Below are 12,784 nucleotides of genomic sequence, written 5' to 3'. Positions count from 1 at the left end.
CCTCAATGTGCAATTGGTGTGTGACACTGCACTGAAAGTCACATTGTTCACAAATCAGTCAGCAGCTGAAATGCCTAAAATGTTTACTGTTCCCAACAGCTTCCGACCTCCACTGGGAATACCGGTCTGCCTTCTCGGAGATGTTCACCCCCCTCCCCGTCAACGAACCATATTAATGTATCTATTGTGTACCATTACCAATGGAGCCAGGAGGAACGACATAGAGCAGTCTATCCGTGCAGCCTCTGTTTCATTGGTTTGTCTCGTTTGGTCATAGATAACATCCTCTTATTTCTGTACAATGGGCTTGAGTGGCTGAATTGCCACCTCCTGATGTCATTGGAGACGCTCAAGAACCTGACTGGGCAAACCGTGTTTCCTGTTTAGCAGCTCATGTGTTTGACTGGGCTCCTTATCTTCCTGTGTAATAGTCAGGAGAGAATGAATGGGCTATCCCTATTCTTATCCAATAACATTGATGGGCAGAATTGCCTCCTCATATTCCTGTGAAGTGAGCTTGAGGACCTGAATGAGCACCTCTCTTTACTCTGGTAACGCACAGTGTCCAGCAGGACTGTTACATGAATGTTACCGACAGTTCAAATGCACAAGGCTGAATGCAGTCTGGGTCTTCCTGCACATGGACACATGCTGCTTCCGGAGCTGAGGGGGTAACATTATTCTAAACATTGCATGATTTTCAGTCAACAACTCCACTTCAGAGATTCTGTTGGAGGGAAGACACCGTGGCGCAAATGAGGATCCTTGTGCTGTGCATCTCCCGCAGAGATGTCCCGAGACTAAGGTGGGACATGTCGAAGAACTACAAACAGCTCCTTTGTGCTGAATCACTTCAACCTGTGGGGAGGTTACGCTTCATTTCCATTATGTTCAATTTTATTCAGGTTATTTGATACCATCCTCAGTTAAATACTGCCTTGTTGTCAGGGCCAGTCACCTGGTTTTTATATATTTTGTTGATGTCAATAGGTCACGGTGTATAGTTGCGGTGTGTTTCCTTCTCACAAAGGGGAGTGACCGTCTGGACGTCACTATTCCACAGAGGACGGGGAGATAGATCAATGAGGTAGTTGGAAGACAGGGATAGATGGATGTTTGACACGGCAGGCACTCCAGGAGTTGGGGCTTAGAGCAGATCAGCCATGATCCCATTGCCTACTCCTGCTTCTCATGTTCTTGCATTCTGTTAATGGAAGGTTCATCGTTGTTATTTCCCTGGCTGTCCTGTGAAGGAATGTTGTAGTCAAAGAGACCAGAGGATTTTGTGAGCTATTTCTGGGTAGAGTATGTGGTCATTATTCACTATGAATCTGCATCAACAACATGACAAATAAATGGAGACAATGGAACTTCTGTATAGAGAGTAACACCAACTCTTTTTCCCAAGAACGTTTTCCGATCAGCACCAAATCATGTTTGACTGTATTCAGGGGCGGAATTGTCTCCTCAGTTTCTGTGCACCATGTACTAGGAGTAAGTGGTCTCCAACTGCTCGTTCGTAGCACATTGAGGGGCTGAATGGATGGGGCGAATTAGGACTGAGGAACAGGTGTGGATCCCTGCCCCACCAGGCACTAAGGTTGTGGCTGATCAAATTGTGGTCTCAGCCCCACGTTCCTATCGGCAGTTCATTATCCTTGAGTCACTTTCCCGTCAAATATTTAACTAACACACCTTTGAATAAATGAAAACACACAGGTACCACAAACCTGTTGGTAGGAGAAATTCCCACTCAAGTGGCCTTTTGAGAAATTCTCCTTCACCCTGTTCCTACCGACGTTAGAGAATCATTGCTTCTTTTTCTAGTCCCACACCTCCAGACGTTACGGCAAATTATCAGTGTTATTAAGTGTGTGATATGGTAAATGATATCCGTCTCAGACTGGGTCATGTTCAGTGTTAGGAGCAAGTCAGACAGGTTTCTTAAATTTGTAAAAATAACTAATCTAAATCCAAAGCAAAGTTAGTCGAATTACGATGGATACATAAATGATATACAGTTTGAACATCGACAATATATACATCAACATTTATTTTTCTATAAATCGGAGACACAGAAACATGCATACGTAGACACATGCACACGCATGTCTGAAGGCAAACCGAAAATAATGGAACTGTGCAGAATATTAATTCGAAAGAGCTTTGTCCAAATAACAGTTAATTTCAGAATAAAAGCAAGATTGAGAGAGTTTCAATTGTTATTCTGCCTCTGAAGTTATTCTGCCTCACAGATGCTGCTAGCATTGGGGTTTCTTCCTGGAACAGTTAGATTTGGCTGAATTCCCTTTGCTGCATGCAGCGGAGAGATTCCAATGAATCCTCAACAGGAACCCTCAAAGTGTGCTAAAGATGGCTGACTGGTTTTCAGCTCTCTTATTTTGCTGTAGAGAAGTACAATTAGAGACGGAGCAATGGCCATTGCTTCTACGACAGTTTGCATTTGCTCCCTCTCTGATCTGAAACATGCAATAATGTGACCCAAACCCCAACATGGACTAGGTAAGGTCTGGTTGAACATTCTCCTGATTGAATTACTCCATCCCTATTAATTGTTCCATTTATAAATGATTTGTAATTTATAATTTGAAGGTATATTTATATGTGTCTGCATAATTTTTGTACAATAAATTCATGTCTTCATAGTACCTGTGTTAAAATGATTGTGTTGTTTTCTAAAATTAAATCCTTAGTTTTATTCTCTCATCCCTCAGCTCCGCCTCAATACACTCTCCTCAGGGTCTTATATGGTTCAATATGATCAGCTCTCATTCTCAGGTCTGAAGTACTCTGACCTTGTAGAGGCTATGAGGGGCATGGATGCGGGATCAGCCAAGGTTAATTTCCGAGGCTGGAGGCGTCCAAACCCGAGGGCAACGATTTAAAGTGAGAGGGGAAAATTAAACAGATTCCTGAGTGGTAACTTTTTCACACAGAGGGTAGTGCGTGTATGGAGCGAGCTGGCAGCGAAAGTGGTGGAGGCTGGTACAATTACAACATTTAAGAGGCAATGGATGGGTATATAAATAAGAAGGGTTTAGCGAGTCATGGGTTAATTTTGGCAAATGGTTTTAGATCAGATGGAATATCTGGTCGGTGCAAATGAGCTGCAATGAAGGGACTGTTTCCGTGCTGTATGACACTATGATTCTATCAGGCCTTCATTGTCGCAAGGAGTAAAGCGAAGCATCTGTGAAAAGTTTCCAAAACATTTGCATTTTTTTTTCTCTTTCAATTTCAGGGTTCTTTACTACATACAATACATTCGATGTAGTCTCAGCATTGTCATGTACAGATGCAGCAAAACATCCCGATGAGTATACCCGATTGCCTTTGCATGAAACAGCATCATTCAATACACTTCCCTAATCTGCTGACTGGGTTTATATGACTCATGGACCGAGACACACACATCACTCCGTACCAATGTGTTCTGTGATGTTCCCTTCATTTAAGTAGGTTCCTATTATTTTATCTGTGCTGAGCACTGCCAAAGTTTGCTCACTAACTTCCCCTGTCGGTATCCCATTGCGGAGTCTCCATATGCTGTTAAATGACTATCTTGGTAAATGAACTAATTGAGCTCCAATTCAATCAGTCCTCTCATCTAAGTCATTGGTATAGATTATACATTGTTGATAACGTCACACGGATCCCTGAGGCACTCCACCAAGTTACAACTTTACAACCTGAATATAAACATTTATCCTGAATGCTTATTCCCTGATAGTTTACCAGGTTTCCCCTGTTCCTGGGCAGTAAGCGAGAAAGGTTGGATGGCCTCATCCTACACTGTGTAATGTACTTAGCCGACTGAATGACTTCAATCTATTCCTGTGTAAACCCTTAGAGGGCAGAATGGTCTCCGTCTGTCTCATTATAACGATGCTGACTGGCTGAATGGGATCTTTCTTTATCTCTGTAGCATTACTGAGTGGTTCAGAGAACAACATATGGGTTAGGGTCAGCAGCTGGCCATTCAGCCCCTCGCGCCTGCTGCACCATTCAGAATGTGCATTGTTGATGTGATTGTAACGAAACATCACCTTCCTGCCAGTCCCCAATAAACATGGATTCTCTTGTTCACCAAAGATCTATGGAACTGAACCTTGCTACTTCGGCATGAGAACAGCACAGATCATACAAACCTAAAGAGAAAGGAACATCCCTGTCTCTGTCAGAAATGGGAATGTCCTTATTCTCAAAATGTGTTCCCCTCAAATGAATCACCACTCCTTTGATATATAAGGAGTGGACAATTAGGAACATATATCGACCATTCAGCCCATAAAGCCTGTCCACATTCTCATTAACGCTCCTAAATCAAATATTTACCAAATTCAGCCTGCACTGACTTCGTTGAAAGACAATTCCAGGCACCACAAGATCACATGAGCAATGAACCCTGGAAATAGAATTAGGCTATTCAGCCCATCTTGCCTGCCATGACATTTGATCGCTGCTAAAATATTTCTCAACCCCATTCTCCTGCTTTCTAAGATTGATCATTGATAACTGCTTAATAAAAACGTATATATCTCTGTATGAAAGACAGTGTGTGCCTGTATGTGGGGTTATGTTCGTGTGTTTGTGTATAAACGTCCATATCTGTGTGCATATCTCTGTTATGTGTTAGTGTCAGTATCTCAGTTTGTGTGTACCTCTGTCTGCATCTCTGTGCAAAGTTGTTTTTGAAGTAAATAGATTGAAATTGGAATCGAAGTCTCGCTCCTCCTCTCTCTCTGTCTGTTCCTCGAGTTCGCAGAGTTCATAGAGTTCCCACAGTGTGGAAACAGGCCCTTCGACCCACCACATCCACACTGACACTTCGAAGAGTAACCGACCCAGACCAGTTCAAATGCTATCCTACGTTTACTCATGACGAATGCCCCTAACCTACACATCCCTGTGCACTAAGGACAATTTAGCATGGCTAGTTCACCTAACATCCGCACCTTTGGACTGCGGGTGGAAACAGGACAATCTGGTGGAAACCCTCGCAGACACGGAGCGAATGTGAAACTCCACACAGACAATCGCCTGAGGGTCGAATCGAGCCCGGGTGCCTGGCGCTGTGAGGCAGCAGTGCTCGCCTCTGAGATTTGTGATTAGATTCATACAATACTACCCTCTGCTGGCCTCCCCACACCACTGCATCAACGGCAGAGTTTTTTTTTGCTCACTCGGAAGATAACAAATCATTCACTGTGAATCTCTCAAATTGCACGGGCGTTTGATTTTTCCAATAATATCTTTGGAAGCATAGAGTAGTTTTGCTCGATACTGAGCAATGTTGTTCCTGTGTCATTGGCGACACTACTGGGCCTTTTTCGGGACTTCTCAATATTTTCACACACAAGTTTTAAGCATTTCAAATCACAGAATGAGAAATCAATTCATGCCATCTCCTGACAAAATGGTTCACTCAGAGATGAGCATTTCCATTCTGAAAGGCCCAAGTATATTTGCAACATTCCATCTACCACCTTTGCGTGTGCGAGCCTGCTCGTGTGTGTGTGTTGATGGTGCTATCAATTTGGATCGTGCTATGAGCTCTCTCACTCTCTCTCCCTCCCGGACTGAATACTCGAGGGTTGTCACTCTCTGCCGCTGTTACTGCAGTAGGGTGGGGAGGCCAGCTGAGGGAGAGATTGTTTCATTTTCAGCACTACAGAGACGGTCAGACCTGCACGTACATATAGATACTCACAGAGTCAAATACAGACACACAGGTACGGGTGGTGGTGGGGAGAGATGGACATCGGGCACTCCACCACCTGGTTTGTCCCTTTCCGTCCTATTCCAGGCTGTTTCTCTTGGAATGCAAGAAATGAAGGGACGGTGTGAAGGTGGGAGTGGGGGTCCCTGCTGTACGTGCTGTTGTGGGTAGGGGGGGGGAGATGTTGAAGTGTGTCCAGAGGGAGTCAGTCCATAGTGTTGTATGCAAGCATTGTTACGAATGAGGGAGACAGTGTGGAGTGGAAAGAGAGAGAGAAGGAAGGTGCTGCTTGCAGCAGTGAGAATGGTGGAGCATTAGCCTTGTTCGTGTGTTGGTGGTATAACAGATATACAGTGAGTGTGAGGGAGCAGAGAGAATACAATAACACTTATCCTGACAAAGCGGGGAAGGTTATTGATGCTGGTCCTGTATTGCTGAACATTTCTTCAGACCGCAGATACTGCACTGAGCTCAGACAGTGCTCAGTGGGTCTGGTGGTGTGCCCCCCTCCACCCCCCGGGAAGAGAATGGTCCCCCTCTGTACTAGCACATCCACCAGGACCTCCGTGCCTCGTTGATAAACCGTGGTGAAATTGCCCCTTATCTGCCATGCTCGGGGTTAACTGTGCAAGGCAGCTCCTAACTGAGAAAGCTCAACCATGTGCCCATTGGCCCTTTAATAGTGGCACCATTTTCAGGGATCACGGAATATCCAAGGGCATCCGGGCGATGGTGAGTACCTCCAGCCATGATGGATGGGAGAATCGGGCTGGTATTGAATGTGAGGTGGGTGGGTAGTTAATGATTTAAGTTCGATAAGATAGCACCAGGAAACTAGCTCAGCCTCGTGCAGACGATCCCTCAATGAAAATGTCACTGAGATAAATTATTGTTTAGTTCAACCCAATGAGTTGAAGACTCTGCAGACCCCAATCCCAGTGACAAGGCTGCAGCTGCTTGACCAATGGTCTCCATCGCACGGAAGGAGCTAAACGTCACTTATGCTTGGGAAATAAGGCAGTGAGGAGGGGGTGGTTGAGGTGTCAGTGGAAGAGCACATTATGGCAAGTCATCATAATTCTATTAGTTGCAAAATAGAGATGGAAAAAGATGAAACAGGTCTCAAACATAAAGTTCTAAATTGTTGAAAATTCATTTTTGGTGATATTAATCAAGAATTTTCCAAAGTCGATTGGGGCAGATACTCGCAGAGAAGGGGGCCAGTTGAGAAGTGGGAAGCCTTCGAAAATGAAATGTCAGGAGTACAGAGACATTATTTTCCTGTTAGGATGAAGGGTAAGGCTGGTACACGTAAGAAATGCTGAAGGATTGAAGTTATTGAGGTTCTGGTCACAGAGAAGAGGGAAAGATATGTCAGGTATAGACAGCAGGAATTGAGATTTTCTTTCTTAATTCATTCATGGGATGAATGCGTCCCTGGCTAGGCAAGCATCTATTACCCAGAGGGCAATTAACAGTCAACCACATTGTTGTTGATCTGGAGTCACATGTAGGCCAGACCAGGTAAGGATGGCAGTTCGTTTCCTTAAAGGGTTTCCGTGAACCAGATGGATTTTCCAACAATCGGAATGGTCATCATTAGCCTCTTAATTCATGATTTAAAGTGAATCACTAGAAGAGACTGAAGGCAACAAGAAAATACTGAAGAAGGAAACTGGGAGCATAAAAGGGGGACATGTGATAGCTTTGGCAAATAAAGTTAAGAAGAATCCAAAGGAATTCTACAAATACATCAAGGACGAAGAGTAATTATGGAGAGAATAGGACAGCCTTAAAGATCAGCAAGGCTGCCCATGTGCAGAACCACAGGAAATGGGGGAGGTACTGAACGAATATTTTGCATCAGTATTTACTGTGCAGGAGGATATGGAAGCGAGGGAACTTGAGGAATAGGTATTGAAATCGAGGAAACCGTCTGTATTACAGAGGAGCTGCTGGGGATCTTAAATCATGCAAAGGAAGAAAAATGCCTTGGTTTTTATTAGATGTTAGCTATACTCTGTGGGAAGCTAGGAAAATGATTGATGGGCCCCTTGCTATCATCAATAGCCACAGGAAAAGCGCCGGAAGACTGGAGGTTGGCTAACGTGGTGCCATTAGTTAAATGATTTAAGAATGGTAATAAGGAAAATCCAGTGAGCCTGACGTTCGTGGTGGGTACGTTGTTGGAGGGGATTACAAGGCATTGGATTTTCACGCATTTTGAAAGGTAACGACTGATTAGGGATAGTCAACATGGCTTTGTGCAAGCAATATTGTGTCTCACTGACTTGACTGAGATTTTTTGAAGAAGCGACTAAGAAGATGAATTGAGGTAGAGAAGTGTACATTGTCGATAGGGACATCAGTAAGGTGTTGAACAACATTGTACATGGTCATCTGTATAACAAGGTTGGTTCATATGAAATACATGGAGAACTAGCCATTTGGATACAAAATTGGCTCAAAGGCTGGAGACCGAGGGTGGTGGTAGAGGGTTGCAATATCCTGGAAACGTTTGCAATGCTCCCCATGCTGAGCAGATAGTCCGGTTTATGGAGTAGTCCACCAGCACGGTCTGCATAGCTCTCAATCTTTGCAGTCACCTTACCCCAGTTTATGATATCTGGGCTGGTTCTGTGAAGAAGATTCAAACTTTGAAGCAATGGACCATTGCAGCTGATCTGGCAATGTCCGCATTCACAATGTGTGCATTCTTAAGATTGGGCCGACTGTTGTCTCACTTATCCAGTTCTTCCAATCGCCCCATCTCCTTATCCACATTTTCACCAAGTTATCAGTGAATTAATTATTAGTTTTTTTTTCTGTATCTTTCCCTGGCTTTGGCTTTTGACTCTCTCCTGTATCGATTGCTGGCATGGTGAAGCTCAGAAACATAGAAATGGTGTGTGTCAGGCTGTTGTTCACTTCTCGATATGTCCCATGTGGTGCTCCATGGACAGGTGTTCCAGGAGCTTTGAGTCACAAGTTTGAAATTTGGTATGCGCCTGCTCGCAGAACGCCTCTGTTTGTCTCTCTCAGTTGATCGTGCGGTCAGGAACACGAGGAAAACCCTTGAGTATAATTGTAAAGGACCAGGCATCTAAATTGTAGCTGAGAGGCTTGTGGCTGACTCCAGTTATTGAAAGGTTAGTGGAGCTGCTGGGGATGGTTTGCTGGAGGTTGTGATGTGAGTTGCCTCAGACATTCAGGGAGACCCGAGGATTTGGTGACCCAAATCTGGATGGAGCACGGGGACTGTAGTTACAGCATCTGGGTCTGTAACATGAACAACAAATGGAGCAATGGCTACAGAGAGGGAAAGCACTGAAACCACGGAGTGAGTATGTGTGCGGAAAGGGATCAGCCGTATCTGTCTGTATCGTAGCCTGGACAAGCGCATACTCTCACTCTCACCGTTACATACAATGATGCACACTCTCCCTATCAGCCCCTCACACACATTCACACTCCCCGCTCTCACGTTCCACACACGCATTCCACTCTGTCACACACGCATGCACACACAGCCTCTCTTTCTCCCTCCCGCGCTCAGACGCACACTCCACCTCACTCTCTCTCATGTACACACAGTGTCTCTCTTTTCCCTTCAAACAGACACACGCCTCACTCACTCATATGCATACGTGCTACTCCTACTTTGTAAATCAAATCAGTCTGACTCCAGGTCAAGACACAGACAGATTCCAAACAAGGCCTCACGCTTAGAATACATTGTCTGACCGCAAGTGTTACTTCATTTACATTGATAGTACCTGAAGGTATCTCCAGGCAGTGACTTGAAATAAATTCTGCGATTTGCATATTAATCAATCAAACTCGCACCTCCATTCTAAATGATTAAGTACTTAAGAGCCATCTTAGGTTTGTGGACAATTCAGTTACATGAGTTGTGCAACTCTTTGATCTTTCCCTTATAACTTTGTGTTTAATGTCTTCCTCTCTCTTACACCTGATGAAGGAGCAGCGCAATGAAACCTTGTGTTTACAAATAAACCCATTGGACTCTAACCTGGTGTCATTTGATTTTTGACCTTGCGCAACCCAGTCCAAAACCAGCGGCACCATATTATGTCTTACTGGTTAGCCAATCCTCTCTCAAGCAAGTAAATTGTTCCTAATCTCATGTGTTCTTGGCTTGCATATTAATATTTTAAGATGCACGTTACGCACTCATGTCTGGAAGTCCAGATATAATCCATCTATAGGATCCCCATTATCCATCTTGCTTGTTACCCTTTCTTTAAAGAAAGTTAGTCTAATCATTCAAACATGATTTATCCTTCATAAAACTATGTCGACTGTGCTGGATTGTGGCTTGGCTTTGGAAATCTCCAGTTATTAATTCCTCCATAACGTATTTTAACATTTTGTCTTCATTCCCAATAGTTTTTTCACTACTTTTCATTTCCCAGTGAAGCTGGTTATTCGGAATCCTCCCCTTTCTATAACCTCTACGTTCCCTTTCACAATTCCTTTGTAACAAGCAAAAGGCTGTAAAACATCTGTTGCAGTTGCTGTATAAGAGGCATGAGTGACTAAATGGAATCATTGTGTTCTGGCTTTACACACACGATGGGCTGAAAGTCCTCCTGGTGTTGTGACATTAGTCCTGAAGGCCTGAATGTCCTGCACCTGTTTCTGACCAAGCCGCTCAAGACCTCAATGTCCTCCTCCTGTTGCTCAATGACAGATTTGGGGAGTTATGAAATCTCCCTGCCCAAATGTCACTTTTCAAAGACTGAACTGTGCAGACCAGTTGTGTTGACCACATTTGGTAGCATAGTGGTTAGCATTGCTGCCTCACAGCATCAGAGAATCAGATTCAATTTCAGTCTCCAGATTCCTCCCACAGTCCCAAGATGTGCATGTTAGGTGGTTTGGCCACGTTAAATTACCCATAATGTTCGGGGATATGGAGGCCATGTGTATTAGTTATGGAAAATGCCAGGTTACAAGATTGGATGGGGTGGGTGGTGGAATTGGATGGGATGGTCTTCGGAGGATCAGTGTGGAGTCGATGGGTCAAAATGGCTTGGTTTCACACTGCAGAGATTTTATTATTAACACCTTTATTGCAGAAACCAGTTGAGGGAATAATCTCAGTTAATTCCAATATCCTTTCCTCAGGAAGGAGATTAAACCTGTGCACAGTACTCCAGATGTGATCTCACCAGGATCCGTTACAGCAGCAGCAACACTCTACCAGCCTGCTGTAAGGTTCCCACCCAGGTTAGAGCAGGCTCAGCTGTCTCTTCACCAGCATAATGGGAGAGCTGGAGAAAATCTCACAATGACACTTGAGAGGAACAGGTAAGATGTGGTGAGATTATTTAAATAATAATATATGCTTCGCCAAACATCTCGCCTGAATCTACCATTAACCTCCCCAAAACCCACGTCACTCAGATTCCACAGAATCTGGTGAGGTGGATCTTAGGAACAGCAAGGGGAAGCAACGTTCATGGGAGTTATGTATCAAAGTGAAAGCTGCAATAGAAATGTAAATATGTCATAAAACAGGAATTAGACATACGGGTTTGTGGATACTGCAGTAATAATGGATAGCTTGAAATTATATCTAATCAGTGTTTAATCAAGTGAATGTTAATGTTGAGTGTGTCTGAGCTGGGTTGCTTTAGTAGTATGTTGAGCAACGAGCTGTTGATCAGGCAATTTTAGAGTTGGTGTTGTGTGATCAGAAGAGCAAATCGAAGACTTTGCTGTAAAGGAGCCTTTGGGAATAGTGATCTTAATATATTGAATTTTATATGATGTCTGAATACAAACACTTTTTTTCTTATATTTCGGGTATATACCTGAATCATGGCAAGCCATTAAGATATGAGAAGAAATTTGGTGAATCTGAAAAGTATGTTAAATGAATTAATGAAAGACAGGCAATGTCTGTTATTTACAGAAACACTGTAAGGTCTACTGTATATATATATATATATATATATCCCTCCAAGGTATAATTCGCAAAAGCTGGGCGGCACGGTGGCACAGTGGTTAGCACTGCTGCCTCACAGCGCCTGAGACCCGGGTTCAATTCCCGCCTCAGGCGACTGACTGTGTGGAGTTTGCATGTTCTCCCCGTGTCTGCGTGGGTTTCCTCCGGGTGCTCCGGCTTCCTCCCACAGTCCAAAGATGTGCAGGGTCAGGTGAATTGGCCATGCTAAATTGCCCGTAGTGTTAGGTAAGGGGTAAATGTAGGGGTATGGGTGGGTTTCGCTTCGGCGGGTCGGTGTGGACTTGTTGGGCCGAAGGGCCTGTTTCCACACTGTAATGTAATCTGTAATCTGTAAAACGGGACATAATGATGGTGAATAAAAGAAGTTAAAAATTTCATTAGATCGATGAATGTGCCTGAGAAAAGAGTCATATATTGTGGATTCATTGAAATTTTGGACGCAGCGAAGAAAGACTGATAAACTTATAAGTAAATTAGACAGAGAACAAGAATGCAAACTAACCAGAAACAAAAAGACTGATGAAAAACTGCCATCAATATTTGAAAGGAAAATAAGAGCAAGGTCAAATGTGGGACAGTGAATGTATGGACAGGATAATTTATTGTGGAGAACAGAAAAAAAATGATAAGGAAACTAAACAGTTACTTTATGCCTGACTTCAAGGAGAAAGCTCCAGAAAATCTCCCAGAAATACCTAGTGGCCATGGAACTTGTGTAACTGAAGACTAAAATAATTCATATCAGTGACGAGGTAGCTTTTGAAAACATAACTGTATTGATACGTCTAACAGACCAAAATTCATACCAGAATTTCAGAGAAAGCAGGAATAGACATAATAGTTGCATTGTGAATCACTGTATGTTTTCCGTATTCAGCTTGGAAGGTTATAAATGCATTCCAAGGATTTACAAAGTACCGAATTGGGCGAATGGTGAACTACAGACCAGTTAACATATTGTTCACAGTGGAGAATCTGTCGGAATTTATTATAAAGAATGTGATATTGGGCACTTGGAATGTTATAGCAAACGTCTAGAGAACTATGTT

The sequence above is a fragment of the Chiloscyllium plagiosum genome, unplaced genomic scaffold (assembly GCF_037043375.1).
Source record: "Chiloscyllium plagiosum isolate Xiang-an unplaced genomic scaffold, Cpla_swu_hap1 HiC_scaffold_29, whole genome shotgun sequence".
Classification (NCBI taxonomy): Eukaryota; Metazoa; Chordata; class Chondrichthyes; order Orectolobiformes; family Hemiscylliidae; genus Chiloscyllium; species Chiloscyllium plagiosum.
This window is presented reverse-complemented; position numbering follows the sequence as displayed.